The following is a 27,882-nucleotide window of genomic DNA, read 5'->3' on the forward strand; positions in this document are numbered from 1 at the left end:
TGCCGGTTCGATCCGAGGAAGACGGAGACGGGGCCCCATGCTATCCGAGCGCGGCGGCGTGCATTGGCAATAACAAGATTACCAATGCACAAAACTCACAGAAAAAGACGAGGCGTCATGGCAGGCTGCGTTTTTCGGACCAGGCTACACCACCAATAATTTGCGATAGATACACGCACACATGCGGGCACATTTTTGCCATCTATTGCACAAAAATGTCCGCACTGTCACACATTTCAGCAAAGCTGCCCCTAAAATGTACTCCGGTAACATCTCACAACAAATGATAAAATACTCCAGCCAGTTCCGTGCCGTAACAGTGAGGCAATTTTTATGGTAGCTATTAGTTATGTTTCTGAACGAGCCAAATGACGAGGACACAGCTATTGACTAAGCACAAGAATAAGAGCGACAACAGAGGACCGTCCACAAACCACGTCCTATGCCATGGTCACATTCTGAACACGACACTAACCCCGCCCGTGCCTGTGACCCTCGCTCCACCATCATTGTGACAAGACGCTTCCCACCCCTCGCCAGCTCCGAAGCATATACTACTACTCCAGTAATTCGGCTACTCTGTTGCCGGCAGCCTTTGATAAGCGTAGCCGCACATGAGACCGTGGCAACAGCACGCCACGCGCGCCGACTTGTCGTTTCTGGACGGTCCCGGCGGTCTGCCACGTGGAATGTGAGAGCCTGCAGCCTCTCGGCAGCAGAATTGTTCACGCCGCTGGCTCGGCCCGTCCGCCTGTGCCTAGCGGGCGGGGTGAGCTCACCCGACGGTGCCAGTCCGTGAGAGCACGTAACGTGGCCGGAGCACGGGACAACAGCACTGCGCGACAGGCAACAGACGCAGTCGCCGGAGAGTCCTACACACAACCTGCGCGCGTGTCCAAGCGGTTGGGCAATACTGACTTGTCCAGCACTACAGACAGCGAGGGGCACACGTGGTCGTGCATAGGCAAGCGGAGGGCGGTGATGGCGGCCGGAGACACATCGGTGCACCGCCCGCGAGCCCGGCTCGGCTAGTGACGGGGACACACAGACCAGTTAACAGACAGACGGTGACGACCTGGGCACGTTCCTGGGCCGGCGCGCGACATGCGGCGACGCGGCGAGCGGGCGCCACCGCCTAGCTCGAATTCTTCTGCTCCGGGCTGGTGGTGAGGTATGCGTCGGGACGTTTGTGCTCGTTCAGAGCCTTCTGCGTGTACATGTCCTGCGGCAGCTCCGACTTTCTTCCGGAGCAGAGGCTTCGGCTTGCCCTGGGGTGCCTTCACCAACTGAAAAACACGTTCCGAAGCGATAAGTGGCGGCCCGCGCGTGGGATGACTATCGAACTCATAGCAGTACGCACCAACTTTGTGTGTGGCAACAACTCGCCCCGAAAACTATTGAACCCAGAGCAAACACATTTTAATGAACGTGCACCAGCGTACATGCTGGCGTCACATCACACACGCAATTAGGACATGACACAAAGCAATGCATGGCTGCTGGTCATTACAACGAAATACTAATTACCACCGCGTACCACAATGCAATGTGCATGCGCTGTGTACTGATCCGTGGCCGCCATTTGTTTATTCAATTTTGCTTCAGCCACTCGTCGCGTCCAAGCAGCTGAGCCTTCGTGACAATCGAACGCCTCACGTCAACCCTCGGCTTGGATTCACAGATTCAGAAAAGTTCAGGATGGCTTTTGACTGGTACAGCCAGAGGTAGGACCATTTAACATGCTTAAGTGTTTCCGACAAGTCTCGCTGTTTCGGACAGCACGAACAAACGGCATTGTAAAGAGGATTGTTTTCGAGTAGCTGCGCATGCAACAACGTCCAAACACTGCGGTAGCGAAGTCAATGCAAGGGATTACAGTCGATGAAGAGACAGCGGCAACTATACAAGAATCGGAAGCTGCCAGTGTCATCCGAGCGATATCTCTGGGGTTTGTTTGAACGCGCGACTCAGCTCCCACCGCCGGGGCCGTTGAACGATCAACATTTCAACGTTGAGCATTCGCCAATTTCGTCGTCGTCGTTGATGGCATTCAAACAAAAGTTGTATCCTTATATGATTTGTTCCGAGTATATTGTCACACTTTGGTCTTTGCCTTACCGGGTTGACCGCCGGAATGAGTATTGACGGGGGTATACATATGCATTGCATTCTTTTTCTCTCAGGTCCTCATAATTGCATTTAATCAGCCTGCAGTCACATTTTTAAACGAACCAGTAGTTCTTGAGTCTCTTGTCCAATGTTTGCATTTTGCCCTAAATGCGGCACCGCTGGCGGGGGGGAGGGGAGGGGGAACAGCAAGATACTTGCATCTGCAGCCTCCAAACTGACACCCCGCTACCGGCTCAGGTCCTCTCTCAGATCTCAGCAGATCTCCGTCCAAAATCCCACACACATATGATACGCTCGCTTGGCCACCATCAAATTTGTATCCGCCACGTTCTGCGCGGCGACAGACGTCTTTCCGCGCCTCCGACACGCTTGGGACGTTTCTTGGAAGTCTCGCTGGTTAAGTGCGTCAAACAGCAACTGCCATTTACGCTGGATGTCCTCAACAGTGTGAAAACGGCGACCTTTCTGCTAAAAATCACCTTCGAACGGCTTCTTCTCTCTTGGGAGAGAAGTCACACATAACCAAACCCAGACAGCAGGTACGTGGGAGGCGCTTCGATGATGTTGGTAAAGCCCAAAACTAGTTCATTTTGAATTCACAGTGAGCGGGCGCGACGTCATGACGGAGCACATGGTAGAATATTTCCCTCAGACAGGCCCGGAGCGAGATCAAAAGCACGCTTTCGTCTTTACATTAGCGAGATTGTGCACCCCGCTTTCGTGCCCTAGTGAGACTGGCAGTGACAAATTTCACTGCACCGTTCTGGAAAACCTGAGAGAGAACATTCCACGCAAGCAGCCTGCACTCTGGAACAATGGAAACTACGCGCTTAAACATTAAACATTAAACACGCCCCGCTCACGGTGCGGCGGAAACATGGGAAGCTTTGGGCCGCACCATTACCACCGTCAACGCACGCTCGCTCCACTCGTCGGACGGGCTCCCTACGACTTCTCCCTCTTCCCCACGACAGGCTCAGCCAATAGTCACCGTTTCAACGCCGTGAAACAAATTCAGCACGAATCGCAATGGTACTTGATGCATCTAAAGAACAAGACTTTCTGGGAGCGTCATAAGCATAGCTGAAGTCCTAGGAGCGCTGTACCGCGGCAAATCGTAACCATTCCGATAGGGGTTACAGCCAAATTTGGATAACACACGTCGTATGTTTTTATGGGCATAGTTTTGGAACTTTTAGATCGCATCTCGTGCAGAACGAACTTTTGAGGAGATAAATCTGTAATTCATGTTCTAAATTCTTTCACATCTATTCGCTTCAAGGTTTTCTCTGGGGTTCGGGACTTTGCCTTCGGCGCACGATTTCGTCGCTGTTTTTGGTCATTCGGCTCATCATCCGAGATCAGCCAGGTGTAAATATTTTAATAAAGTAAATATAAGCAGCGGCTCACAAATCGCGCACACATCAGCTCGGTGCAAGAATTTCAATTTTCTAAAACTTAACACAGTAAATTATCTTAGTCTCAGGTGCACTACGAGTGGCACTGCAGGGTCCTGGACAGAGTGCACCGTTTCCTCACGAACCTTAACCGATTTGTGCGCAGGTACCCACAGGCGGCTACCAGGTACACGTTCACAGCTTTTTGTCAACGCCAAAGGACAATACGCGTGTAAATGCGCGGCGCAGTACGGTCTAGCAAGGCCGATGATGGCTGTTCAACGACCCGGGGTCGCCGTCATTGAACGTCCCGCAACTGGTTAGTATGAGGCGTTATCAGCACCAAACACCCGGAAGCTTACAGCTGCGCCTCAGGACATGTGGATGTCTTGCATGAGGCTGGCTGGCTTACAGTCACATAATAATTTCCGGACCAGAATGTAGCCGTCTGTCTCACATGTCAGCACCAGTGAGTCATAGCAGTTAAAACAGACGTGACACGGGTTAGAAGAAGAGGAAACAACAGGTAAAACGGCGCTTCACTGCTGACAATTGGAAAGAGACGTGATGGGTGCAGGATGTCGGTAAGCCTACGTGATATTAAAGACTTCTGGACAGAGGGGAAAAAGTCACTGCTTTGATTAACCCAGGCCAGAATAATTCTGCACCGCAACCGTCAAGGCATTGGTCGGAATTCTGCCGCGGTGTCACACGCAGTCGGTTGGCATGGGCAGCAAGAAAAGCCGGCGATGCGATGGACTAGAACACGGACCGTCACACTGTGGCCACCGAGGAGCGAGGATCGGGCATCGCGAAGCATCACCGAACGGGCGAGGCGCGGCTGGAGCGGCCGCTCGGACGAGGCGGTACGCTGCCCTGCAATAGGACCGGGGTCAGGTCAGGTCATGTCAGGTCAGGTCAGGTCAGGCTAGGAGCAGGCTGTAGCGGGCACGCGCAATGCGGCAGGCCGCCCTGCAACACGGCCAGCCTCGTGCGTGCAGGCGAGGGCATCTCCGGGTTGGTCGGCTTGAATCAGATCGTGTTAACGACTAGTTACTATGGAGGCAAGGTCGCGACATAGCTTAGGTCGCAAGGCTACGTTAATCTGCGACAGAGCCACACCACACCAAGTCCGGCGAGGTGTACGCGCCAGACAGGTCACATCCAGTGAGACGGGTTTCGATCGGATCCGCTAACTATAAGTGGGCCGCCCGCCACACCGCGCATCGCCGAGGCTCAGGGTCGGCACCGGCCGGCCAGGGGCTTAAGACTACGAAAAGCACAACTGGCTGTGGCAAAGGTGGTGTTCCCCCCCGCCGCTGCGTCTTGGACTTTGAGCCATTACCGAGTCGCATTTCCCAGAGACAGCGAAAATGCTCAAAAGCCGCCTTAACATGCTGCGACGCAACCCCACGCAGCCGCGACCACATTCATGGTGCGGAAACTGTACGGCTGAGGCGCGCGCCACCGCGCCGATGAGAAGCTGGAGCAGAAGCTGCGCCCCACCGCCAGCACACCAGCCAATGCCACATGTGCGCGCGCACAAATGCAAATATGTGTTTGTGCACTCTGAGACATCGCTCACGCCCAAATTGCTACAAAACAGCACACTATGTAGTTATTCCGATGGTACCGACGGCGACAACAACTCGCGCGATATGTGGCATACCTGTTTCGCCTCAACTTTGATTTTCTCCGGGTCCATCAGCCCCTCGTCGTCTTCTCCCTCGACAGTGGTGGCGGCGGCAGCCGACATAGAGCCCGGCAGAGCACCGCCGCCTTCGGCAGCGAACAGCGGATACTCCGGACTGCGTTTGGCGAGCTCCTCCACCTTCTGCCAGGCCTCCTCGTGCACCCGCTGTCTCTCCCGCTCCCTGCACACAGGTGCACACGACGGCGTCAGAGTCGGTCGAATGCTGTCACATCCCTCGACTCCCTCGCACTCACCCGAACACAGATGCAACGTTTGAACTCACGCAATCGTAACTTGCGATGCACACCTGGCGTGAGGTAAGTGCAACCGCTGGCTCTGGTCATTTGCCCAGTGTGTTCGCCTCAATATCCCACCAATTCATTTTGACCAAACACAGCATGTGTGCAACTTACTTCTGTTTTTCTAGCTTGCTTTGCTGAGTACAGTCATCAAACAGCTTTTGGTTCATCTCCATGAACAGCTTCAGCGCGTTGTAGATGAGACCATGAATTGTCCTGGAGCAACAAAGCTGAATGTATCCCACACAACACGACACACATAACACACATAACAGCAGTCCACGCTACCCGTACCCAGTCGTTGGCCCAGGACATGCAAGCACACATGCACAAGTTCATCCCCTGACAAATGCACGCCCACACTCGCACCAGTAAGACAACCACCTGTACGTGTAGACTTCGAGGAGGCAGGCTCTGAAGGACCAGATCGATTTATGTCCGAACTTTACATGTGAGTAACTGGCACGTAACCCGACGACGAAAGCCTGCCTTGAACGCTGATTTTATGCATAAGCGACGCACCCAAACACGAAATACCAGTAGCGAACATTTGAACACATTTCATCCGTTAAGTAATACCTAATACTAGGTGCACACATTATGCTATCCTTTATAAAGTTTCAGTAAAACCCGAAACATCGGCATAGTTCACCAAAAACACTCTCAGCGACTGGAGGGCAGACACCGTTCGCATCCTCGGAAGAGCAATGGGCGATGGCCGGCGCGCGTCCAGCGCGTCCAGGGCGTCTAGGTGGCGCCACAAGCAGCTCTATCCACTTACTTGTTCCAGTGGGACTTCGAATTTTTGTACAGGACCGGGGAACATGATGGGCAGGATGACGTTGGCATTTTCCGTCATCAGGGACATGATGTACTCGTTGTTCCAGTAGTACAGTGCCCGCTCTGCCACCTGCATGGTGAGATGAATGCCTCGTGACCGGTCATGCCGTGACTATTTTGCGCGTGTGGTGCAAAGAGCACGCAAAACAATAGACCGTTTGGCTCATCCCTAATGCATGTCATTGCAATCATTGGCGTTCTCGTGCCCGGCGGAAGCCTGGGCCTGCCTGCCAAAGTCTTAAGCGATTCGACTGAGTAAAGCCGCTTCTCTCCGAGATCTGACACCCTACGCATTCTCCATGCGGCTAACACTGTTTGAACGTCGTCGATGCGCCGCAGGCGTCACAAATCGCGACACGGAGGACACTGGAGCTGGGACTGGTTCTATGCAAACAGTATAACTGCTCTGTCTGCTTAGACACGCGGCATTCAAGACCTCGCTGGATGGCATTGCTCGCGGATCGGTGGGAAAACTGGCACAGGTCAAACCACTACAAAGATGGATCGATGCGCAAAGGACTTTGGTTCCATCGTACGTGTTGCAATGCAGTGCCTGAAACATTAAAACTGCCTGACATTGTTCACCTCCTCGAGGCTACACTTATCTGCTGAAGAGAGACCGCACTGTTCTAAAAAGTAAAACAAAAAACTGTAAGGCAGCACAGCGTATGCCCATCATCAGTCCTCTCACTCTAAAGGATGAATTGCATTAATTAAGGTTACAAAACACGCAGAATGGCGGGGCGTTCGCCAAATTTCACTATGGGCCGCACAACCACTCCAATAACCCACTGCAACCCAGTTAACTGCGCTACAAGTTCGCAAAGTTATTGGCAAGGCGTTGAACGTTTTGGCATGTTTTCATTCTGCAAGGCGTAGAGCGTTTTGGCCTATTTCCATCTATTTTTACGTGTCCACCGCAGAACCTTCACTGGCGACATCTATCCATGGGAGCATTGCCACGTGTCATGCATCTTATAAGGGGGAACGTGACGTCGGCGGAGAGTATCCGTATACGCCAGTGGATCAATACCGTTACAACGTCCTGGTGATCATGGCATAGCAAGCTGCAGGCCGCGTCAAGCCGCAGAGAACTGTCATCTTCCAGCAAGAAATAGGACTATAACGCGTTGCTTGGCAACCAAACAGCTGCTGCGTCGGGTTCCGCCTAATTTCTCCCTCAGTCTACAATGATGCCGCTGGAAGCTGTTTGATTTGCTCGAGCCCTATTCGAGCCATGCCCGGACATCACAAGATATGTGTTCATTTATGTGGTCACTCCGAGATCGGTGAGAAAAAAGCTTCCGTTGCAACATGCAAACTATTGATGGGCGTATACAGGATTTCACAGTGTGGGATACACATCACTTACTTTCTTAGTAGCCAACCTTTTAGGGTGCCGCAATTGCACAAATTAATTGAATGGCGAAGGGCGTCGCATGTTTTCAATAACTTATTTCTACGCAGGTACATCGAGGTTTCCATTATCGTAATTCATTACCGGACATAATAACGCACGAGACGATTCGATGGCGGGGGATGTGTTCCCAACGCCCACTGAATACGCCCCTATAAGCATCGCGTGTGAGGGGGGGAGGGGAAGCAGCCGTCCAAGAAGCCTTCATACGACTTTTGTCACAGTCGTGAAGTGCGACCGTCCCAGAGCACCAGGAGGCAAACAAGGACTGATCGGGTCGATGTTAGGTTTCCTTTACTTCGACTCCATAACTCGGCATATATCCCAATATCGGCTTTAAGACCGCCCTCTCCACTCTAGTACTCTGGCCCTAACTCCATCATAAAAACCAATCGCGCTGCAGAAACTATTGCGCAGTATATGTTATCTATCTTTAAATGCCCTATATCAATATCAATATCATACCCCAGTATCTTTCAAGATCCATTATTCGCTTATTTTGATTTAAGGCTGGTTTGATAATGTTCAATTAACCATATAACTAATATTATTTTTAGCTAAGATCAGTGCACACCCAAACCTGTGCCATCATGCATGCTAAATTAATCCTTGCGCCAAATGGCTCGCCTCTTCGTCGGTGGAACTCTGACATGTGGCTGCGCGGCAGGCCGGGGTCGGGGTCGGAAGGTGTACGTTGAGTCTCAAACACAACCTTCCATGTCATAACGTCAATGCTGCAGTATCTCATGAAACACACGAGTTTAAAGACCTGCCACTGTTTCCCTCCGGAACACAGGCTCTACCATAACTTCCCACAAATAAGAAAACTGACTTCTATTTAACGTCGTAACTTGCTTTCCAGTACATCACCACCGCGTTTATGTCCTACGTAGCTCATTGTGAGGGCTATCCTTGTTCAAACGCCGTAATGACTAGTGTACTGCTAATTTCCTCGAGGCGTTGTTCGATCGGGGCGGTCCAGGGGCGGTCCAGGGGCGGTCGGGTGGACTGTCCTACGGGGGGCAGGGCGGAGCTTCACTCGATGAACGTAGCCCGCACCTGGAAGTGGGGAGAAGCCACGCAGGCGGCGATCTGCTGGAAGAGAGGCTTGATGACTCTCTGGAACTCTGCCGGCTCCATCACGTCCAGGATCTCCTCCAGCTCGTTGAGGAACATCACCTCCTTGGGGCTGTGCGTCTTGGGCCAGTACTTGAGCAGCGCCATAATCACCGGCTCCGTGAGTGACGGATCTTTCTCCAAAAACTGGTGGCAAAACGGGCATCCATATCACATAAGCTCCCAGACGCTTGCAAGTAACATGATTTAGATGATAATTTGATCATCTGATTGATATGCCACATGCGACTGGCGTCCTAGAAACGACACATACATCTAAATATCGATCTCTTTGACGTGATGTTACGGTTCCATTATACCTAATGTTTACCATACACAACCGAGACCTGAATACCACACATGTTATTGCTTCAATGCAAGCAGGTAATGACGAAGACTGCCATGTACAAATTTACCATGCATACTGCAGGGATCAATACCACCTCTTTGCACAGGAATGGTCTTACTTTTCCACTGTGAAAAACAATTCGGTCGATGCGTAGAGCTGCACATACACCCAACGGTAGGTACAGCTCTGTACCTGCCGCTTGGTATGGACGGCGATCGCAGTAGCAAACCAATACAGCAGGCACTGGCACGGGGCCAAAATTGGGACCGATGATCGTAACGCCATCGATCTAGAAATGGCGATAGCCACATGCACCACACGAGCACCCTTACCACTTGTGAGGTTAGATAGGGCACGGTTAGATAGCCCGTGTCAAGGTCTGTTCACCAAATCTTGAATACTTATGTCCTGACGTTATGTCATTAATCGGAGGAAGCCAAACACCACATGTTGCACGCACCCACAGGTCACACTCGGCAAGGACTTTCTCTTTCATGGTGTGTGTTTGCATCCTCCGTGTCAGAGACGAAAATGCTTACGTAGCTTTCAAGGATGCCAATTCAGCGGCCCCAAAGGTAGAGAATGCAACTGGGCGCGAGCGCCCGCACACGGGAAGTTAAAACTATCGGGTCATAACACAGCTGGTCCTTGACGGACAGGGATGGGCCATTCCACAACAGATCACCAAAGCCTGCCCACCCTGGCCTCCCCGATTTCGATAAAAGTTGGCCCGTGGCTTTGTCTAGGTACCGTGTGGGCTTTAACTTCCTACGTCACAGAGATCACAAGATAAAGGCCACCATAGTCGTAATCATGTGGAGAGTTGGACCAGAAAAAATAATGTGTCCAATGGTCCCATACCTGATGAAAGCAGCAAATTAATTGGAAGCAGATTCTTTGCTACATCCATTAACAATCAATCACCACCACTTCCAGTCTTTTCTTACCAACGTGACCTCGTGACCTTTTATTATATGATGACCTTTCCAACAAGCTCTATGAGGAACCCCATGTTTCCGCTGGAAGACATCCAGTACAGTCTGAGTAATGGCATACAGTTTTCTTGGTAACTCCAATCCGGTGATGTTTCTCCGAGGTGAACGGTGAGGTCATGTCATGTCCTATAAATGTTGTTTTGGGTGCACAACATACCCCACGTTGATCATTGAAAGGCCGTCGCCTTATCATTATCTTGGCGATACCTTCGAGCACGTGGAGATCACATGGGTCACTTGTCAGTCCGTGATCTAGCCTTGAACGGCCGCTACAGGTAAGATGCATCTAGTCGACACAGATATCACTGTGCTGGCCTCCTTAAGCCTTCCAAAATAAGCGCAAAGTTGGGCGATTCAAGATCACAGATGCACAGCCGGCTACATTAATTTGTCACCAATAACTGTAAGTCTTACCATGTAGTCTAGCAAGTAGGCTATTGTACTCTTGCGCGTTATATGAACAACGTACAGATACGGAAGATTTTCCTTCCTTCCAAAGCAGAGACGCAAACGTTTTCATATACATCCCACCCAGAACCAACCCGGCCAGCGGCAGAGCAAGCAATTTATCTGCCTAGTCCCGGCGCGTCCGTATCTTGATAACATGCCAGGTGTGCAGCCGGTACTAGCCTTATACCGCGCCAGAACTATCACTGACCGTGGAGCTAAGACGCCATAAGTTGTTAAGTCTATTCTCAGCTCTTTTGGACCTCATTTATTCCACACCTATCAATTGCTTCTCAAATGTCACTGTCACACTGTTTCCACACCATCACATCGCCCGGCAACAATGTCTCACCTATGAACGCTGGCCAAGGTCGGGCCACTGACCAATACGCGACCTTCATGACCCCTCACAGGCTTCGGAATACCGTCAATGCACTTGTTGGGAGACGAGCTTTCAAATGGCACTGATATCCATCGCCATCAACGTCAGCATTTACCGTACCTGCACGACGCAGTAGGCGAGCTGCGGGTGGTAGACTGAGAGCGACTTGACCTTGTGCAGTGGCATCAGCACCTTCAGCAAGAAAGCTTTATGCTCTTCTTTGAGCGGCAGCGCGAAGCCGTTGATAATGCTGCCCAGAATCTCCAGCAGTTCAGCAACACCGTTGTGGTGTTCTGTCTCGTAAATGAACCTGACAGAAGAGATTCGTGTCAGCATACGGAGTGCGACCTGTCTGGACATGGTAGTCCTGACGCGTATTAGCCCTGCGCATTGACCATTTCAGAAAGCGTTCATAATTTCAGTGATTTGACACAACCCTGCCATCATGAGATCTTACAAGCACCGACCACACTTAGCAGCATGGAGCGTAGAGAATGAGGTTGCGTGAATTTGATCACTTTATTTTTATTTTTTGTACGCATGTGCCTTCTGTTAGTCGCTCAAACATCCACTTTTGACACTTGCAACATACGCTTTCCTTAAGGATTCACCACTATAACCTCACGTTCACTGAAATTGTTGTTTCTTTGCCTCCCACTGCACCTGCCAACAAGTCCTTCCTTACCGGTACTGCCATGGAAGGTCCTTTTCAACCTGATAAGCCCTCAGCATCCACAAACACAGGTGGGCCCCCCTCTGGCTCGCTGATTCCCCACATCTCAGGAAGATACCAAAGTCTGTACAAGGAAAAACTTCTGCAACTCTGGCAGCTGCATCTCTGACTGACAGCATTTTAAGGGAGACCCCTATGGTTGGATAGTCAGAATTCTAACAGCGTTGCTATTACCTTGAAATCTAGTGGAGTGTTGCGAGATCTTGGGGTGGCTGATGAGTGCACCATCCATAATGGATAACCCTACTATTTGCAATCATAAACACATGGCTTCAGCACCCAGACGCCGACTTGTGAAATGTAAGACAATCATCTGTAACTGACTGGCAAGCTTTCTTAAGTGATTCAGGACATCCTGACTGTTTGACGTGTCTGTAGTGTGTGACTTTTTAACTGTTTTACCGCAAATATTGACCATCTTCCAGGCGACAGTTTCAGTTGCCAGCCACTCACTTCTAGGTTGTAGGGAATGATCCTAAACACACAGGAAACCTTTATTAGCTGCAATTGTGGTATGGGGCATGCTGTTTGATTTGCCTGTGGTGTGTGATTTTCGTGTGGTGTGAAAGTAGAAGTGTGTTAGTTATCCTAATCATTGTGGGATAGTTTCAGCCGTCAGACACTTACTCCTAGGCTGAAATCGACGGTCTTCAGCTAGCAGTTAAGCTTTATTAGTCGCAGTCGTGGTATCAGGGGATGCTGATTGTTTTACTTGCCTGCGGTGTGTTATATTTATATGGTGCGAGAGCAAAAATATGTGAGCTATCCTGTGTGATCGTTTGTAGCTGTCTGACGTTTACTTCGAAACTGTGGGCAATTGATCTATAACTAGCAGCTAAGCCTCGTTCGTTGCACTGGCAGCACCAGGGCATGACGATTGTTGGACTCGCCTGTGGTGTGCGACTTAATGCACACGAAAGCAAAAAAAAAAGGTGAGCCGCTTCTTCCAACTGAATATCTGAGTTATTCAGAAACATTTCGCGAAAGCTGGCATAACCGACCAAATCGAGCGCGTATAGTTCTTTTCTCAAAGAGGGACGCGACGCGCCTGTTTTTTTATGGAGCGCCAGCGACTGCACTGGCCATGTTAGCGATCAGGGACCATGGCGGAACCTGGATTCGCTCCGGCCCCGTCGCGCGACAGTCCGGCGCGCCAACCACTGGGCCACTGCCGTCAGGCGACTGTCACTCCACTTTTTGAAATTCGGATATTCATTTGTCCCACGTCCTTTTGAGATGACGTTGCGGTGACTGTTCCCGCAAAAATAACCACTACCACAGCAACGAAAGTACGACCACTCACGCAACAACATGAGAAAGTCAGCTAGTATCAGCGCACACCGAAGGTCATTGGCCGTCTCGACCACAGCCGCAAACAACATAAGGAAGTCAGCTATTATCAGCGCACACCGAAGGTAATGGCCGGCTCGACCACAGCCGCGAACAATGCTACCTCGAAAAGTGAGGCAATAGCAGTCGTGGCATCTAGCATGTGATATGATATTTTTTGGTGTTGTGGCATTTAACTATTTCATCATGGCATTGGGTAAAGGCATCTCATCCCATTTACAATTGAGCTGGCTGAGCAAAGATACGTTAAGCTGACAGAAAAAAGACACGGTCTGATCGTTTCTCCATGCCGCGAACTGCTCACCAAACGTTAAGAGACCAGGAGCGCAAAATCCATCAGACAATGAACGCGACAAAAGGTAAACACGACACCGGACGAATCCAGACTTGTACTCACCTATAAAATATGTTGTTGATCTGTTTTCGGATGTACGCGCGGAAGTCCCAGGAACTTGCCGTAAATACGATGCAGCGTTGTCTTCAAAAAGTCCCTTTCCCTTGGGTCCTCTGAGTCGAATGAGTCCAGAAGCTGATAAGAAGCAGGACATAACGTTGTCAACTCGACTTAAGCCATTTCCCACGTTCAATACTACAAGGAACATTCGCCCGAGGCTAGCGCGAATTTGTGGCACGCGTCCGCCCAGGTTAATGAACCCTCTGAGGCACCCAGCGCGCACGAGTATGACTGTGCCACCGGCGAGCCGAACTGGGCTGCCACACGCGACCGCGCGGCCTGACAAGCGAGCTCAAGCCGTGGGCATGGCCAGTTGAAAGACACAGGTAACAAGCATGGCTCGTCTGTACGAAGAACTATGGAATAGGGAAGGAAAAAGATAGCAGAAGATGCATGTGACAGAAGCATATGACTTAACAGGAAGACGAAAAACACATCACAATGAGGCGGATAAATATTAATAGAGGGCACGAAAGGAGGGATGCCGAAGAAGGTGAGACAGACGAAATGGAGTCGGGGAAGGAGGGAGGCAGAAAACATGGTGGAGAAGGTGATGTGGAAAAGAGAAGGGAACACCACTGTCGATCACCAGGATACGAGCGACTAGTGCTGTATATTTTTCCGGGTCTCATGTAGTGCACATATACTCAAATGAAACTTCAGAATAGGCTGAGTCCCTATTGTTCTAAAGGCCTTCTAAGCACGACTGGGTGTGGCCATATAGGGTGCAGTAGGCTAGGTCACCGTCGGGACATTTCTGGTAGGTCGAACTTTCAGCGGCTCCGCACAGACGCGTGACGTCACTCGAACTTGTTACGGACGTCACTGAGGCGCCGCCAGCAGGGCATTTAAAATTGTATCGACAGAACGTGGCGGTCATAACTAATCTAGACAACAATATAAATATCATAAAATGTGTGTTCCGCTTACCAAGTTGTAATTGTGGTAAGGCACTCTCAGCTTGTGGTGCGCCAACTCGCGCCCCATGTGGGCCTCCAACGACGTCGACACATTAAATTGACGGGGCATATTCACCAGATGTTTTCGCCGGGTTAGCCCTTTTAAGCGACCTTGGTGACACTTAACCAACCAAAGCATAGTTACATTCCACAGAATAGCGATAACGTCCTGCAACACGACGTTACTCCCGTGGCGTAAGCCGGAGGTGTATGTGAGCTTTCCTGTACTTTGACATTGGCTGTTATCAAGCACTTGAATCTCTCCAAACAGCAGCTGTAGAGGCAAATGCATTTTCGATGCACATCAGACCCTCAACCATCACGATACTCTGCTCTGTCAAGAATTTCTAAAATGCAATCGCCATGACTGCATGTCAGCTGCAGGTCCATGGCATAGCCAAATCCCACGCTTATGACTGACCTATGACGAACTGGTATAAACACAACCGCAAACATCTCGTCACTTGGTGTTATCTGGCGTGTTCATCCCTCCCCAAAAAATACCCATTTCCTTCGCCGTTGGATGGTTTTCAGCATTGCCTCAAATTTCGGATGCTCCAAACCTTGCTGTTTTGAAGAAAAAAACAATGTGCTCCTGAAGGTCGAAGGCAATGAGGTCCGACTAATGAGATCGCACTGCAACCCCTCTGTGTCTAGTGCTTGCTTCAGCTGAATACAATTTTCTGGATTTTAAGCTTCAACAGCACCACAGTTCCATCTTTCAATTTTTGTTTGCTCAAAACTATTGGACTTCAACTTGTTATCCTACATCATTTCTAGTGCGGAAAAAAAACAAGTAACTGCAAAATATGAGCGTCATTCAGTAATCGAATTATTCCGTGTTTAGGTAAGACCTTCATGCATTAAGAACAGGTTCCAGCTGGTTCAAAAGGTCCCGGTTGCCGCCTTTAACCAGTCACCTTTCGAACGCTGTCCTGGATGGCAATACCACACATTCGTCGGAGCACCGTAAATGGCTGCACAACCCTCTAAGAGATAGCTGCGGTGGCACAAAGCAGAGAGAAAACAGCAGACTGACGCGCCATGGCACCACTGACGTCGGCGCACGTAACCCCTCTAATGAGCAAGACATATTGATACACACCCCTCTTCCCCCCTCCAAACAACAGATTGAAACATAGCCAGCATCCTCACGGACCTTCAAGCTGCCCAGCATAAGCCAAAGCACGAGCGATAACAGTCGGAAGAGACACACTCGAAACGGCTCAGACCCGGATCTCACCTGAAGCACACAACTTTTGGTCAATGTAGCGCTTGGCCACGTTGGCTTGGAAGTCAGCTGACTCGAGGAAGCGCAACAGGAACTCGTATATGAGCTGAAGATGAGGCCAGGCCGCCTCCAGCGTCGGCTCGTCCTCCTCCGGATCAAACTCGGCACCGGACGGGTTGGACGACGGCGGCAGCGTCCGGAACAGGTTCATCGTCACCTGGCCGGCCGATCGCGCTGTGTCATGTATTCACACACAACGCGTGCATCACACGCCGGCAACGCATCGTGTGGACTATGGGGTGACATGTAGCGAAAGAAAACAAGTCAAATGCAGGTGTGTAGATTCCTACTCCATTGAAGGGACATTCAGCCCCCCGCACCTTAAGAAAGAGGTAGACCAAGAAGTGGGCCATCGGTGCTGTGTGGAGTAAGGCGGGATTTGAGGATCACTTAATTAAAGGATCAGCCATCGCGGACCATGCTTAAGTATGTACGGCATGTAAGCACTGCATAATCACACAGACGCGACCATGGTAAAGGAGTTTGTTTTGTCACGTCAGCGTCAAAGATGCCACCGAAACGTTTTTAACATATTTCGAGAACTTTCGGTAGAAAGACAACTGGCGTCACTTCAGTCAATAAAGAGATTATCTTGGTAACATCCAGGCAACAACGATTTATCAAATATACGCTTTCATACAGATTATTTCAAATATCTGCAAAACCTTTATCGCCAAAAATCGCCCGACAAAAGCTGTGTGCTTAAAACAATAACAGACAACTAATATTCAAACAAATTTGCACATCAGTCCATTGTGGAAATGAATACTTTGAAATCAATATACCTCACAAATTCAAGGGGAGCTTTTCGAAACAGACAACCTTTAAATAGAGGCAAAATCCGGGAAAATACGCACAGTTGAAGCTACCGAAATGTTGATAACTTCTGTCGATTTGCCTTGAGCCGAAAACGCCAAAATCCAGCCAGTCACTGCGGCTATTCAACGAGCCACAATCCCGAGATGATGGCAGAGGTGCTGAACGCAGGCTCACCATCTGGACGACCTCCGGGTAGATGTTCTCGGTGATGACGCCGCGTTGCGTGGTGACGTACTCGATCATCTCCTGAAGCGCCTGCCGCTTCACCTCCTTCCACTTCAGGTCGGAGAGGGGGTCCGAGATGAAGTCGAACAGCACGCAACACTGGCGGATCTTTGAATGAACAGCTCTTCCCGCTCGCCCGCCGCCACCTCTGTAACACACGTGCACACACGTACACAAACATTAATGAACATCGCCACAACGTAGGCATTCCGTATGCGAACAACACATGTAAATGACAGGGTAAAGGGCAATAGCTGCTAGCGTAGGAGGACATGACGTGGTTTTCGACAGACTTGGTATTAGTCGTGATCAACACGTTACGAAATGCAGTGTGAAAGCTTTTCTATAACATGATTTTGGGTTGAATCTTTACATAGGTCTTCGGACGTTTCGGATAAAACGCTCGTCGGACGATAGATCTTATTGTATAGAAAACGTTCAACTATGTCATATTTTGACGAACGCGTCCATCGTATTTGGGCAACAAAATAAGAGCATCGGGCATAACGGAAAGAAATACATGATAACAAAACTCGTTTGCCAAGCCGGCCATTAAAAATGCCACGAGAAGCCACACAAATATTTGTTTGTGTGCTTCGCAACACCTCATGCTTAAGAAATCTGCAAAATAAAATCATTCTCCAAATCTGAATAAAATCACAAAGATCTTCAAGGTATAAGCCACCAAAGCCTTTCAGATCCATCACGGAAATTGCATCTCTTTGCCATCCAACAAGAGTTCAAAGCTCTGTGCTGGCAGAGTGAAGATCGCGAAGCAACTCTGCTCAGGCGCCCTGCTGGCACCCGCCTCAAAGGAGAAGCAGAGCATAGCCCTGCTCAAATTCACCTGATTTTTTAACTGAGCCGCAACAGAAATTATGGCCGCCCGCCTGAACATCGCTGCAGCCGTCATGTACCGATTTGTGTATCATTTGCCCGTGGTTTTTATTGTTTATTTCAATTTCCATACTCGCATACGAAGCTTTTCTAGTTTTTTTTTCTATTTTCATTCACACTTCCGTCATAACTCGTACCACTACCCACATTCCTGTACTGCATAGCACAAAACGTGATTGTGTTCGAAACTTGCATTCAATGCATCAAAATGGTCGCCGGCTGACTGGCAACCGCTGATGCCCCGAATCAAACTTACGCACGCCAGACATGACAATTTCGATCTTCGCATTTGTTCTTGGCGTTTGAGCACCACGTGGCCAATGAGGTGGCGGTATTTGCGTGGCTTTCGATGGCATGAATGCCCGGGTGACTTGAAAAAGTTGTCTTTACATTGCACCTTGCACAAAGTGCACACCACTGAAACGCTACATGAACCGCACTTAAGTTAAGACTGAGCTTCGCTGTGAGCTTACCTCATGTCTGATAATTGTTTCCATATCTTCAAATGTGGAGCATTCCCTTTAAGCTATTTGGTTCCCAGTCTCATGCCCACCATAACTAGCAAGACAACTCAAATGCCAAATTCATATAATAAAACGCGGTTCGCGTTCTACATAACTAGCAAGGACTGCTCAAATGCCAATTCATATAATAAAACGCGGTTCGCGTTCTATGTTAATTGGTTGAAAGAATAGAAATGTGTTGAACTGTTGAAGGCAAACTGCTGGCCGCTGATGCACCGATTCGCGCTGACGTACTCCAGACACGAACAAGTCATTAGTCATATGTTCCTTGCCCCTGTAGTAGTCGTTGCGCCATAATTTATGTGGCCTATCTGTGACGTCATACATCTCAGAGTGACTTCAAAATAGACGACGCGAAAGTCCTGCACAAGTATGTAAACGCCTAGCTCAGAAGCAGGATAAGTTGAAGTCTAAAAAGGACAATAATGTAAACTACAGGGGATGCTACTAAAAATGCGCATCTCAATTCAACTCAAAACCCCATACGAATAAACCGCCTCTCACACAGACCTGCAAAACCTTCCCAGCTCGCTGTGATCGGCACTGACCTTTGAAGCTCGGCAGCTTTCCCAGCTCGCTGTGATCGGCACTGACCTTTGAAGCTCGGCAGCTTTTCCAGCTCCCTGTTCCGCGGCAGGTTGAAACGGGACGAGCTCTGTCGCCGGTCCTTGCGAATCATCGGACTGGCACCATACGGCACCTTGCTCAGCGCCGTGGGAGGCGGCGCGCCTGCCGGTCCGGCCGCCGCCCGCTGGCTGGAGCCCTGATGGCCGAGAAGAGGGCGCGGCTCAGACACCTCTCGACGCCCAGGCCGTGCCACCCGACGCAGACCGCAATGACGGGTGGTCGGATCGGGTCACAGCGACGTCACACTGGTCACAACGGGTCACACTGAGCTTCGGATACCGCCCAACGCCATGGCTGCATCGAAACGGAGCCGTGAGCTGTTTCAGCTCGGACAATACGCCGCATATTCGATGCAGAACCGATTTAGTTTTTGGTAAGTCGTGAGATGCTACGCATCAGGACATGCCGTTCTCACGCTAAAAAACTGCCGCGCGCGATTATCGAATTGCACGTCGCATGTTTGAAGGTGAAGGATAGTGCCTTTAAAATGCTTAAAAGCCGTTCAGGTGGTGAAGCTGTCGAACCCGTGACTACGTTGGGGCACTAGCCCGCTAACGTGGGCACCCAAAGGGCTTGCGTCCCTGTCATTTACAAGTCCGAACCTTTGGAGCGAAAGCAGTTCTGGGCTGAGCTTATGCCAAGCAGTGCTTGTTATGTCCGTCCTAGCCCCCGTGTCCGATCGTAAAATTCCAGCTCAACAGCAGGATTTCGCGGCGTTAATGGTGCATTGCTTCCACCGCTAGCTCCTCCCTTGGCATTGGCCACCTGTTGCTCAGCCAGAAGATGTCGCTACTGTGGGACAGCTTGGCCATATCAAACCTCACTGGGTCACCCTTCGAAGAGGCATTCGATTACATGCCCGATCGGCCTGGAGCGTGGACCGAATTCTCCCACCTGAGGACGAGTGAACACAACCCTCCCGTTCGCACCCGGTGTGAATTTCCCAGAACATTTTCCACGTAACTACGAACGCAGCCGACGCCTCTTGGATGCTCTCTGAACCACAAAAAATTAATTCACAAATACAGAAATGGCAACCAACCGTTGTATTTGCCAGTTGTTCTTTGTCAGGCACAACATCACAAATGGGTTTTTGAACGGGTCTGACGGTTCCCTTTTTATTAGTTTGATGTCTACCAACGTATCACAACAAAACCCCGAACTTCATGTTCATCAGCGTATCCCAGCACAATTATTCACACGTCACGTATTACAACAAAATTACCCCCACGCTACACATTACAACATTATTCCCACGTTGAAACCTGCCGTGGTAGATCGTCAAGATAAAGGTCAAATACAATGCGAGTTCCCTGCGCCTCTTTACTATCAGTAAGTGTGCGCAATATGGTGACTTAGATTTAGGCCATGGAATGAAATTTTGCTTAGCGACCAAAGACGCTGTCCCCTGTATATTATAGCGCAGGCAGGGGGCACAGAGGCACGTGTCCTTTCCTCCAGTCCCCCTCTAGGTCTCGAAGGGCCCGAAAAGCCCCTCGAGATTGACGACACAGAGCCTCATTTAAGGGCCCGAAGTCTCACCGGAGTTGTGTAAAGGGTGCTGGCCCGCATGACCGGCCCTTAAATGTCGGTCAAAGGGCGCTTCGCGCCGATCGGGGCGCTTTAAGCAGACGAAGGCCTCTACGTCGGTCAGTACAACGAACCGCCAGTGTCGAACAGTCTGCTCCGTGTCGGTCTGAGCACTGGAGCCAATTTCTCAGGAGCGGACATTTCCCACGGAACCCCCTGGGTCGATGAGGGCTTCTCCATCAGTCATGCACCACCAGCACCGAACAGTCAGCTCCGTGTCCTTCTGAGCCAGACGACCCATTTCCCAACCAGGGACAAGAACAGGGCCCGCGATTTGCATTGGTCAGGACCCTGAGTCAATGAGAGCCCAGGCTGTCTGCCCATTATTGGACTTCTGCGGCGATAAGGGATCTATTTGCGTCAGTGCGGGCCCGTGTTAATACAACATGTAGGGAATGGCATTTCGTGGCTCAAACATGAAAACCACACCGTGTGAGTTGAAAAGCATGAAAATCCCACATTAAAAGCCCTCGAGCTTTTGGGCCAAAACAAAACTATCGTCGCTCCCACCCTCACCTACCGTCAGATTAGCTCCCCACAACTCTTTTCTCGTCTCTGTAAAACAACATTTCAAATTAAACACGCGCTCGGGTGGGGGTCAAATTGACCCCCAAAGGTTTTTCCGGAATAGTTTCCGAACGGTGCGGCGTAGCCGCGCCACATTTTGCATAACTGTAGACAATTAAATAGCGAGTCGTCTGGCACCAACAATTTTGGTGTACCTTGTAAAATCGCTGACCTTGAAGGATTTTCATGCATGGCAAGTCGAAGTCAGACCATTATTTCAGCGAAGGCGATTTCTAGGGAATCGTTCAATCTGATCCAACAGCGGAGTGCTAGACGAAGCTATACATCGCTGAGATACTTTCTTCGGCAACCCAACAATTGAATGAACAAATCACACTGACCTAAGCTCAGTTACGAAGGTCAGACCAGGCTCAAAATCAACCTGCTTTATTACTCTGGGGCTTCCTGTGTGGACTAGTTTCTGGTGCTCATTTCGATTTTATTGATAACAGGAACCACATTATACACCTTCCGAAGACTTTTTTAAAGGTCAGAATAGGCCACAGACCTAGAATGACCCAGTTCAACATTTTGTTTTTGGGAACATACTGCCTAGCGTAGTCTATGTCGCTTATCCAAATGCAAGAGTCAAAGCGGTCTTGAATGATTTTGGTCACCATGAGCTTCAAAAGGTCAAACGAGGACAATGACCCTTGCTTGAGCATGTGGACTTCTGCATAGAACAGCTATCTGGGTTCCAGTGGCCCTTTTGAGACCAACCAGTAATTTGATCTTGTTTGACTTTATTTGACCAGGCCATGGCCTAGGAGTCTCAAACTTTGACCTAAGTGAGTTCACGTACAGGTCAACACACCCTGTGAATTTGGTGTCTCTAGCTCTTTTAGTTCCTGAGATCTCAAGCGCGGGGGGGGGGGTCAAATTGACCGCCCCCCCCGACCCGAGCGAAGGGCTTCCAACCGGCCACCCGGGCAAGTGTTAAGGTCCAGCGTTGTGACACGCCCGCGCGAAATCGTAAACGATTGGGAAACTTACGGAACGGGGCTTCCAGGGATCGTTTCAAGCGGGGTGGGAGCGGAAATTCGCTATACAAGGTGACTTTTTCGAAGGGGATGGCGCCAAATTTCGATGATGCACGTTTTCGTTCTTTTTATAGGCGTAGTCTCCGACGCTTGTGATCGTAACTGCTATCCTAATCTGTACCTTAAAACATACGAACACTCATTTAGCTGCGTTCAGGGAATGCATTACGTCAGAGCTTTTTGCATCATGCACAGCTAATACACTTTCCAACTAAGCACTGTTCGTCAGATTGCGATAATTATCAGCCCAATACCGTGTGCATTGCCTTACATCATCATTTAAGGATGGCGTTGCTTCCTCTTTGGCCTTCTTGCTGGAGTCCTGAAACAAACGTATATCCAGTGAATTCAACATAAATTCGTTCATTTTGTGTTGTACCAGAAGTCAAATCGAAACGCCATAGATCAAACCGCCAAAATAACGAAAGTGATGGAAAGTGTCGTGACAAAGCAGAGCATTAGTCAGCTTGGCTCTTCACCACAAAAGTCGCACGCCTCGTCGTGCAAACTACAGGGCCGTTGATTTGAGTAAATGCGAGAACCGAGGGCCCCCACAGCTAATCTCCCACAAATGTGGTTCTCAACGGATGTATGAAGTCCACACAGCGCTGATGAACGACGATGTTAACGTGTAGTTTGTTTTTGCATTACTTGTCAAACATTTTTATTTGAGCAACATGCTACAGTCTGCATGGTTGCGACGCAAGAACAAGGCATCAAATTAATTCGTTATGCTCCAGAGATGCATCTGTGCAGTGCGCAAAACAATAAGAGTGCTGCTCACAGATTTTGTAACAATGCACCAAAACATTAAGTGAAGAACCAACAGGTGATATGTTAGTGTGGGATGATGATTAGTGGTGGATGCCGCGCCAGCACGGAAACGGCACGTCTTCTAGTGTCTGTATGGTTACGACAAAATTTGTTGATTAGGGTTCAACATTGCATGCATTCGATGCACTTATATATACGTGTCTGTTCTTTATATTTTCGCTATGAACACGTGTGCGCAAGCAAGCATGATCAAGCACATAAAACATTTTTCATACGAGGAAGCAAGTGTCCTATCCTTGAATGCGTCACTGGCTTATACCATGTCAGTAGCAAGTACAATTAAAATATTAGTTTGCATCTACCCGAGGGATTTTGCAAACCCCCTCGGGCGTTTGCGAATTCCCTGACCCATCCAGGTGACTTGTCAACTCATTATACGCAAACTCCGGGGTAGATCAGGGGGTATTTCACTGGTTATCTCGCATTTCCGAATTTTTCACTCACTGATAAACATGCACGGCCCATGGGCCCATGCTTTCAATGCGGGCCGAGTCAATTTCTCGTCTGAACTTGTTATAACTTCTGTTTACGGCATAAACATGCAGATGCATTATATCTATTCCCAAACCCTCCGACCACACCCAACCCATACGAAACTCATCCAGATCGTCGTCTATCTATAATATATATCATATATATATATATATATATATATATATATATATATTATATATATATATATTTGCAACAAAATCATTCTTGGAGGCTTTGTACGTTTTTTCAATAAACACTGAGCTAGTTCCACAAACATTCAATCATGATGGTAAACGCCAAACGGAAGCAGCCTTTTCTGGGGGAAACAATGTAACGTTTCAAAAAGTGCAATGAATGCTATCGCGCACTTCCTGCGGAAACCGCCGACGCTGTGCCGCCCATCTCTAACATGTCAACACAAGCTCATTTACGGAATGCATCATACGCACTTTGGTCTGCTGACAGATCTTTATTCCCCAAAATGAGTGTTCTACATTAGTACGGGGTTTTTGAACTGAATAGCCATTTTGAAGGCCTTTCAGTGCTGTTCACGACCCTGCCCTTCTTAAGACCTAAGCCCCTCTAGTTTCTGAGCTACACATCCGCGAAAATGGGGAAAGTATAACTGGGAAAGTATTTCGAAGTCACACTGGTATTCATGTTCGCAAGCGCGATTTCCAGATATAGCGGCCGTCAACTGGCTTTCAATCAATGCTGTGCAAGGTACAGTGACACAATGAAACCATGATGCATTGAAGAACGTATTTACTAGACAGATAATTACGCTGTCTTGAGCAGTCTTTTCCACTTAAAAAGTATATCAAAGGTTATAAGTGAGCTTGTTTCATCATATCTGATAATTGCTTCGACATCTTGAAACGCGAAACATTTCCTTTTAGTGATGCATCGCCTTTACATTCGCATTTATGCATTGCACCAATATCCTCTCTTGTTTGGGGGCCGATAGCAACCTCTCTTCTCCTGAGGTGACCAAGGTGAGAAGGAATTCGGTGACCTCTAAGGAATCGCACCGATTCTTCAGCATCTGCCTCATTGACATTTCACGCGGCCCGTACATTTTTTCAGCACTTTTGTCTAAAAAGGCAGTAACCTATAACCTGTTTGTCAAGGTCCGGTCGGCTGGGTTTCTCGCCTCCGCGACAATACAGCTCACTAGATGGCACTTGAGAAGTGTAACCTGTTTGCTCTACAAATATAATTGTCTTCGTCACAAGTGAGGCCAAGCCTGCTTGGTATTAGAGTCAGGGGTCAGCTCCTCAAAGGACTGAATCACGATGAAGAGGTAGATTGTCATCTAGTCAAAGAGTAGTGAATCATTGGAATGAATTGTTAACCTGAAGTTGTGGGTAGTCACTCAACAGCAACATTAAGAAATGTTTGGACAAGTTCTATTGTTCTAAGGATCTCATTTATAGCTAAATTCAGGCATGTCCGGTGGTAAGATATGTTTAGGGATGTGCGCGGGACCCTACGTAGGACAACCTCAATTTGCCCCTGTGGTTCATTATTAGCCTAATGCGGTTATGTATTTATGGCTGTCTTTATGACAGTTATGATTGTTTTGGCCTTCATTGCCACATGACAATAGAATACCAGGAACTGAGTGACATTATGGCATCAGGGATGCTTTGGTAACCTTGCAGTAGTCTACACAAATCAACCAAATGATCCTCAAGCGGCTATTTCAGTTCAAAGCCCCACACAAATGTGAAAACACTCCTTTTTATATGCACCAAAAGTTACCAGTGAGCTTTTTTCCAGCATACCTGATGCTTGCTCCAATATGTTTGAATGTTGTAGTTCTTTAACATTGCATTTGAATATTCCATTTAAAAGGGGCTGGCCATGAAAGAGAAGGGTTTGAAACAAACTTCATCATGAACACCTCTACACCACAAAGAACCTCCACACTTGCAATAATGATTAGAGCTTACTTTGCTCCATTCATCCCTCCACCTTCCTGATACAAGATTAGACAGTTTCAGGCACTCTTAAAGTCATAGTCTAGTCCTGTAAGGCTTACTAGGGATTCATGAACCAGTTAGCCACCACATGCTTGCTTGCTTGTGGTTCCATGCATTGTAAACAGCTGTACAGAATAACAGCCCTAAAATTATGCATGCTACAGGTTTGGATTTTGTGGATCAAGCAATGGATTGATACATGGACATGTGATAGGGGTGCAATAACAAAATGTGATAGGCAACATTTCTGATATGTGTGGGGCAAAAATAGAAAACAATGAGGCACACATAGCATACAATTGTAACAGTTGTGGAAGTCTGCTTTTTGGAGTGCAGGAAGTGTTTCTTTCAATAACACGCTGTCATTCCCATATATCATCTGTATTTCTACCCAGTTATGTTCTGCATTAGCATACCTCAAGTGGATTTTATGAGGACCAAAGCAGATGCTCAAAACATCAAACATTTTACCCAAAAAGTGTGGGCCTGACCACCAGCATCTGATGGCTAAGTCTCTATCTCCACTCCCCCAAAATTAAAATCCCTAGCAAGGTTCTAAATCTTGGGTGAAATGTATGGAAAGCAGCTCATTTCTCCTTACAGCACACCTCCTGGTCATAATGTTTCAATTGTATTTTTGATACTGATGCCAGTGCTTTTGATTGAGCAGATTTTGGGGATACAAGCATACAATATTGGTGTTTTTATGGGGAGCCTCTAGTGCCAAGCACATTTAGTGCACCAAGGTTCCATGCTGCAGGTGACCCAAGTCCTGACTCATGTTATCTAGGCATATGACTGCAATGGTGTCACTTTGCATACTATTGGAAGCTTATCCTCCAGACTACCTAATATTTCAGAACATATCCCTTTGGTGATGCATGAAACCAATGCTTTCTAAAAGTATGACATTGCTGAGGGGCAGTTGTACTTTGGGGGTGTCTCCAATCCACACATCTCAAAGGTGGCAAAGCATCCCCACTTACCACACTAACCTTTATTGACATAATATCCAGGTTATCTAGTTTCATCTGTTAAGCCCTGCTAAAACACTTGAGATAGTTGATCACCTCCATGATGTGAATGACACTTTATGCACAACACAAAATGGATGAGAGGTAATCAGATGAAGCCTAAGTTTGATTACTGAATGTTAGGTTACATGTTGGACTTAGGTTAAAGGTGCATCATGCATTTTGGACATGTGCAACATCTTTGTGTATCTTTACATGTGCCCCTCCGTATTGACTGGATGTGTCAAATCCACAAGTGTTGGTGACCATTATATGGTGACAAAAATACAAATAACCAGTGAGAATTACTCATGAGTTGCTTTTGCAAGGGAAAAATACTAAATTCCCTACCAATGCTTCTTGTTTCCAGTATTTGGTCACTCAGGTGGCAATAACATCAATATGCTTTTATGTCATTAAATTCCAGGCTTTAGGTTCACTGCTTGTCACAATCCCTTTGCTCAAGATCAGTCCATCTAAATTAAACAACACAATGGTTAGCTCAGCAGCTAGGTGCCTCAGCCTTGACAAACTGGCTAGGCAGGCCAGATGCCAGGGGTTTGGTCAAAGGGCAATGGGTAAGCAGCCAACAAATTGTGTGAGCAGAGTATCCTGAACAGCCCTAATTCCGCTACATGTGATTTTGCGAAGTCACTGCACAATCACTTTCCCGGTTCTTATGATCATATCTACCACTCTGCCAATAAGGTAATTTCAAAACACATTCTGTTCTTGACCCCCCCCCCCTGCCCACCTTCACACAGCTGACATCAAAATCAATGTGATGTAAACCAGATTGTCAGGGTGTGGGAAATGAACAATACCATTTCAAGATGTCTTTGGCAAAAGTAGGTGACTATACATGCTACAAAAATTATAGTCTGGATTGTTGTGAAATCTATATTTGACATCCTCAGTTTTATCTTCTCATGGCAACAAGACCCACACCATCAGAATAAAATTGTTTTTTTCATCATTGCGGCTTTGCAACACACTCAGCCTGTTGTTGCCATAAGTTCTCAGCCTGCCTCTCACCCTGGCAGCAAAGCCAGGTACTGCAAGGATGAACCCAAAAATGCTCCTCTTCACTTTCTTTAAGACTTATGAAGATAATTATCATATGTTTTACTCCCATACTAAGGTCATTAGTTCTCAAAGGTTGCAACATGTATACACAAAACGCCACCAACATTTAGCAGATGTAAGAAGCAGACGTAATGTGAACACCTCAATTTTTAAGCAGATGCCGCAGTACAAAACAGGCTTCTGGTAAGCAATACAATCGCGACGCAATCGCATGACTGCAGACCCGGCGTCAGTCCCCAGCTCAAATACCGCTAGAAATTACAAAACTATAGGCGAGAAGACGAAAATAGAAATCAACACACTCACCTTGTCCTTTTTCTGTTTATTAGGCATGTCTACCAAACCTCCA

General features: G+C 48.4%; 1 pseudogene; it reads right to left on the minus strand.

Annotated features, from left to right (window-relative positions):
* Nucleotides 1–499: 499 nt before the first annotated feature.
* Nucleotides 500–27,882, minus strand: LOC119093566 (serine/threonine-protein phosphatase 2A 56 kDa regulatory subunit gamma isoform-like; annotated as a pseudogene).

The sequence above is a fragment of the Pollicipes pollicipes genome, unplaced genomic scaffold (assembly GCF_011947565.3).
Source record: "Pollicipes pollicipes isolate AB1234 unplaced genomic scaffold, Ppol_2.1 Scaffold_4002;HRSCAF=4701_pilon_pilon_pilon, whole genome shotgun sequence".
NCBI lineage: Eukaryota > Metazoa > Arthropoda > Thecostraca > Pollicipedomorpha > Pollicipedidae > Pollicipes > Pollicipes pollicipes.